This window comes from Danio rerio, chromosome 11, assembly GCF_049306965.1.
Source record: "Danio rerio strain Tuebingen ecotype United States chromosome 11, GRCz12tu, whole genome shotgun sequence".
Lineage (NCBI taxonomy): Eukaryota > Metazoa > Chordata > Actinopteri > Cypriniformes > Danionidae > Danio > Danio rerio.
This window is the reverse complement of record NC_133186.1, coordinates 28,664,715-28,670,714: the sequence shown is the minus strand read 5'-3', so window position 1 is coordinate 28,670,714 and position 6,000 is coordinate 28,664,715. Positions and strand designations below refer to the sequence as shown.

The 6,000-nt window shown below is 34.6% G+C and overlaps 1 protein-coding gene across 3 annotated transcripts in view; it reads left to right on the top strand.

Moving 5' to 3' along the window:
- Positions 1-2,599: 2,599 nt before the first annotated feature.
- The window catches only part of st3gal8 (ST3 beta-galactoside alpha-2,3-sialyltransferase 8), a 26,358-nt gene continuing 22,957 nt past the window's right edge, over positions 2,600-6,000 (top strand). For 2 of the 3 annotated variants that reach the window (XM_073915795.1, XM_073915794.1), the window contains exon 1: positions 2,600-2,657. The gene's annotated coding sequence lies outside the window, so the exon portion shown is untranslated. Of the gene's footprint in view, positions 2,990-6,000 lie in introns of all 3 variants that reach the window. The other variant, XM_073915796.1, reaches the window with a different exon arrangement.

Below are 6,000 nucleotides of genomic sequence, written 5' to 3'. Positions count from 1 at the left end.
TCAAATCGAAAAAAAAGTGCATCCTGTCCTCCTGCGCAAATAACCTTGGGAGACACGAACTGATAATAAGAATACAAAGTCCTTCTGTCCAGTTGTATGGAAGCTGCACTGCTTTATCAAATCAATTAATGTCAAGCTAATTCGTTTTGAGTAAACACTGCAGTCCGAACAGCCTCAGTGGCCTGTCAGAGAACTGCTGCATTGACTAAGCAATGGACAGCTATTAGAGAAGCACACAAACCAGATGCAGGACGGATGCCAAATGTGCAGATAAGCACTATTAGATTTTTATGTCTCTCTCGTATTTGATTTACATCTCAACATTTCCCGGAGCTCCCTTTGCACAAGACCTGCCTCCTTCACAGTGAAAAACAATGAGGGGAATGTTGATTTTTTGAAGCATTAATAAATATAAGGTCTTACGCATTTGTTTTGCTAATCGCATCAGGTATATTAAATACAAATTATAGTTCATTTGTGCATGTTTATCTGGCTCTTACTAAACTTTACTGCATACTGTTTATTTAGTATCATATTCATTTATTTTGGTAACACTTGTCTATTATACCTCTGTATACGTATATGTGCTTTTCATTTTTGTCAATTTGTGCATTACTTAAAAGTAACAGCAGCTCATTGTCTGGTTATTATAACATCGTTTACATGACCAGCTCAGAAAACATTTAGTTTTTAACAATTCAAAATGTCATTGAAAGTAATAGTGTTTGATAGCAGAGCTACAGTTTTTCTCAGTCGATTTGTTGCATTTCTCACAACACTATTTACTAATTACTGCAAAAGCGTGTCACTTGCTCAAAATGGATGGCTCATTCCTAAAAAGCAAGCATTGATGTCATTGAGTGTCAGTGTCATCAAGATGAAAAGTTTATGAACAAGATCAAATGGCTTTGTCATGTTTTCATTATTTTCCCAGAGATGGGTTGCGGCTGGAAGGGCATCCGCTGCGTAAAAACTTGCTGGATAAGTTGGCGGTTCAATCCGCTGTGGCGACCCCAGATTAATAAAGGGACTAAGCCAACAAGAAAATGAAAGAATGAATGAATGTTTTCATTATGACAGTTTACTCTGTAATTTTTCCAAAGCAAAAAAACTGAAAATGCTCAAGACAGCACTATATACTACTTGCACAGCCATTTGAAAACTACAGTAAAGTTAGACATCACTGCATTTAGTGAGGTACAGTGTCTGAGTACAAGACACTAAATATGTATGTTTCATATTTTTGCTGCATATGCTCTTTGCAATTCTAATTTACAGTTTTTCTCCGTGGCTTTGGTGCATTTCTCACAACACTATTTACTTTTGCACAACAGGTAATGCATTTCTCAAAACAATTTGTCATTTGTGCAAATCAGTAGCAGTTTCCCATTCCTTCCAACAAATTGCAAATGCTTTTGGACATGGATCAATTGCTTTTCATACAACTCTCGTCAAAAACTCCCAACTCAGATTTTATGGCCGCAAAATCGATAGCAATTTTTTTAGATATTGTGTTTTATATTGTGTATTTAAGAGTACAATTGCAAAAATACATGATTTATGTAAAGACAAACTGGAGTTTCATGGTTTTCAGAAACTGTGATTTTTACATTGACTATTAAAAATTTCAGTGGCAAAAGTTTGAAACAAGACTTATAAGAGATGGTGGCAATTTTCACAATCAAGAGATTTACTACTATATTCCAACTCATTATCTGCATTAAATGGATTTAACAGTAATTAAAGAGATCATCTTTGAGACAGGACTTTCTGTATGAAATCTGTACAAAACCTATACTAAAATTAAGAAGAAACACAAGTTACATTTTTATGAATACCTCATGTACAGAGGTCAATGAGGTGCAGAGAAGCTGACTTAAACTTGCTCAGAGAAAAGCTGTTGTTATCAATCAGTTTACTTCACTAAATCAGTTTAACTGTGAAGAGATTGATCCAATTAGCCTATTGATAGAAGGTTGCCATGCTTCCTTGTAAAATTTTTTGTAGTGTTTTCAAAATACAAAAATACAGTATTTATTTATTTAATATATATTTATTTTGATACATGTGTGGCTGCTGTATTTTCTAGTTTATTTTGATGGACTTAAAATTAAGGTATTTGGAATTTTATTTTAAAATATATTTCAGTGTATTTTTGTCCATCCTTTGTCACCAATATTTACGACAATTCCAAGAGCACAAAAATACAACATTAGTTGCAGCAGTAACTAAATTTATAGCGCAGAACAGCCAGTCATGTGATTTCAACATGGCAACACCCTCGCCCATTAAGGGGCGACCCTCTTTTTTCAGAAGACTGACTCAGGCAAACCTTATTTTAGTGTTTCTTTAAAGTTCTGTTCATGATCTAAAAAATACTAAGATTAAAAAACGACGGTTGTTGTAACCAATACACAGTTTTCTGTCGAAAAACCAATAAACAAATTAATATGCTATTTTTTTTTACCATTTACGTGCTTTTAATGAAGTCTCTCTCTCTCTCTCTCTCTCTCTCTCTCTCTCTCTCTCACACACACACACACACACACACACACACAGCAGACGCAGGACGTAAAGCTTGACATCATTTCTCCTCAGTACATGCAATAGTGGGTTCTGCGTTTACTCGCCCACAGTCGGTAGCGGAGAGCAGGGCGGTAAGTAGTCTAAACTTATCCCGCTTTGTAAAGGTCTGCATGTGATCTAAACCGGTTTCAACTTTATCAACCCCGCTTTGAATATAGCCTACACATGTTACTCCGGAGAATCTGATGAGAGCGAGCGAGTCTCAAGCGAGTTAACGGAGTTAAGCTGCCATCTCAAAGTTATGCTCTTCTTTCGCTCTACTTGTTTCTTAAATAACACATTTAGCTAACGCAACACCAATATGCTTTACTGTTAAACGACTGTTGGTGTTACAAGACTAATTTCGAGTCGAACACGACGACCAAGTTTACACCAACTTGAGCTGAACTTCTGAAGGGAAACGGTTTGTTTAAGTCTTTTGTAACTTTGCCATGTTTGCAAAACTTTTACTTAGATATTCGAAAGTGTTCACTAAACATCAATTGTAGTTTGTGCAGTGGCTTAAAAGGGAAGAAAACATATTAGTAACTTTTTTTGTCGCGTGGACGTTAACCGCGAGTGTACCAAAACTCAATGAGATGCCTACATGAGTAGCTTTTTTAACACGTAATTGGCGTTCAAGCTCAACAATTTAGTCTAGGTTGTTGGGTTTTGACTCGCATCCCTCTAACGAAGAAATGTAGAAGTGGTTAATTAGAGGTGTAGTCTTAGTAATTTATCATTTTATTTCCATATTTCTTAAGAAATATTATGTAGTTCAACATATTCGTTGATGGGTGTGAATGGAGGTTTATTAATTTTTTAGTTTGTCAGAGGTAATTTTCTTACCACAAAACATTTTTCTCATTCATCCTGTATAGAATATGCAGCTGGTCAAAATGTCAGATTGAATGATTCAGTTTAATAGAGTCTGTATGGTAGTAAGGGTTGTGAACTTGGTTGTGGCAGTAAAAAAACAAATCAACCTTGTTACATTGGCTCCCCAAGCATGTTTGATGTGGAAAGCTGTAATTACAAACTCAGAGTTTTGATTAAGAGAAAGTTCAGCCAAAACGAAAATTTTTGCACCATTTAGGCTACTCGCGCTTTCTATGATTCTAAACTGTTATTTCTTCTGTTGAACACAAAACAAGATATTGTGAAAAATGCTATAACAAAGCATCCATTAACATCCATATTAGGAAGCAAACATACTATGGAAGTAAATAACTGCTTTTTCCAACATTCTGCAGTTGATCTTCCTTTGTTTTCAAAAGAAGAAAAAAACTCACACTGGTTTGGAGCAAGTGGAGGATGAGTAAATTATGACATATTTTGGTCAACTGTATATTAAAGTTCTTTCTGTTTGGCATTAAATTATGTAGTGCAACGTTACATAACAGAACAACAAAATAGATAACATTTTAAAGTAATAAAAGTGCACATGTCCATATTGTATATAAATTTAAACACTTTAATTTCACTAACTTCCTTTTCGGCTTAGTCTCTTTATTAATCGGATCGCCACAGCGAAATGAACCGCCAACTTATCCAGCATATGTTTTACACAGCGGATGCCCTTCCAGCTGCAACCCATCACTGGGAAACCTTTTAATTCATGGCTTAATGTGCAATTTACGAATTGGTAATTTGCAAGTAATTTGTTTCTGTTTAACATGGTTGTACTTATCTATAAAAGTTAAAATGTAGACCGGCGTAGCAGTGCCACAACACTGTATAATGGGTATAGTTACAGTTAAAGCTAAAATTTGTCTTTTTTTTTTAAAGTTGTGATCGTGATTTAAGAGAAAGTTCACCCAAAATGAACATTTCTCCACCATTTAGACTACTCGCGCTTTAAATGATTCTAATCTGTTGTTTCTTCTGTTGAACACAAAACAAGATTTTCTGAAGAATGTTATAAAAAAAGCATCCATTAACATCCATATTAGGAATCAAACATACTATGGAAGTAAATAACTGCTTTTTCCAACATTCTGCAGTTGATCTTCCTTTGTTTTCAACAGAAGAAAGAAACTCAAACTGGTTTGGAGCAAGTGGAAGATGAGTAAATTATGACATATTTTTGGTCAACTGTATTTACTAGAGTTCGTATCAATGGCTGAGAGAACTTAACATACTGAAATTTAAGAAAAAATATGTGCAATTACAAATAATGCCAACAAATTGAGCAAAGATCTTCATCAGTTTTACAGCATACTTGCTGCAAATTCTCACAACGCAAACACATTTAAAAAAAAACGAGCTGCATTTTTACACGACACAATGGAGTGGAAACCCTAAAGAACAGGTGTTATACTCAGTTCCAAAAGGGCCGCAGCTCTGCAGAGTTTAGTTCCAACCCTAATTAAACACACCTGATCAAAGTAATTGAGTCCTTCAGGCTTGTTTGAAACCTACAGGTAAGTGTGTTGGAGCAGGATTGGAACTAAACTGTGCAGGGCTTCGGTCCTCCAGGAATTGAGTTTGACACCCCTGCCCTATAACGTGACGGACCTGGCAATTTATGTCATGTTTATTTAGACTAATAAATGCTAAAGACACAATGATCGGCATATCAAAATAAACAAACAAAAAAAAAATTCAAAGATCACCTACAACTTCACTGACCAATAGGCAGGGCACAGTGATGTCTGTCATGTCTTTGGGTCACCTTGAAACATTTCCGTTGTGTTTGTTGTTTTTGTGTTGTTAGAAATGCAGCGTGTTTTATCAATGTTTGTGTTGTGTGAAAATGCAGCGCATTCTTTTAATCTGCTTACATTGTGAGGATTTGCAGCACATGTGCTGTCATTCACATGAAGGTCTTTTTTTAATTTGCTGGTGTTTTTTGTAATTGCATGCGTTTTCTGAAATTGCAGCATGTTAAGCTTTCTCTGCCGCCGTAGTTCTTACTGTTTGACATTAAATTATGTAGTGCAACATAACAGAACAACAACATAGATAACATTTTAAAGTAATAGAAGTGCACATGTCTATATTCTATTTACATTTAATCATACTGTAATCTCATTTATTCATTCATTTTCTTTTCAGCGTAGTCACTTTATTAATCAGGGGTCGGGTCACCACAGCGTAATGAACCTCAGACTTATCCAGAATATGTTTTAAGCAGAGAGGCCCTTCTAGCAGTGACCATCACTGGGAAACAGACTTTAATTTATAACTTAAAAATGTTAATCTTATTCTTTCAAAACAACAGAAACAATATTTTACTGTGCAATGTACAAAAAATGTTTTGTTTAAAATGAAAAGTTTATGGTTTAATTTTTAAAAACTTTAACATGTGGAGTTTTACATTTATTTGAAAGTAAGAATTTTGAGCATTGTTATTATTTTTAAACATATTTTCTGTTCATATTTAAACATATGTTCTGTTCATATTTTTTGTATATTTATAATAATAATAAATAT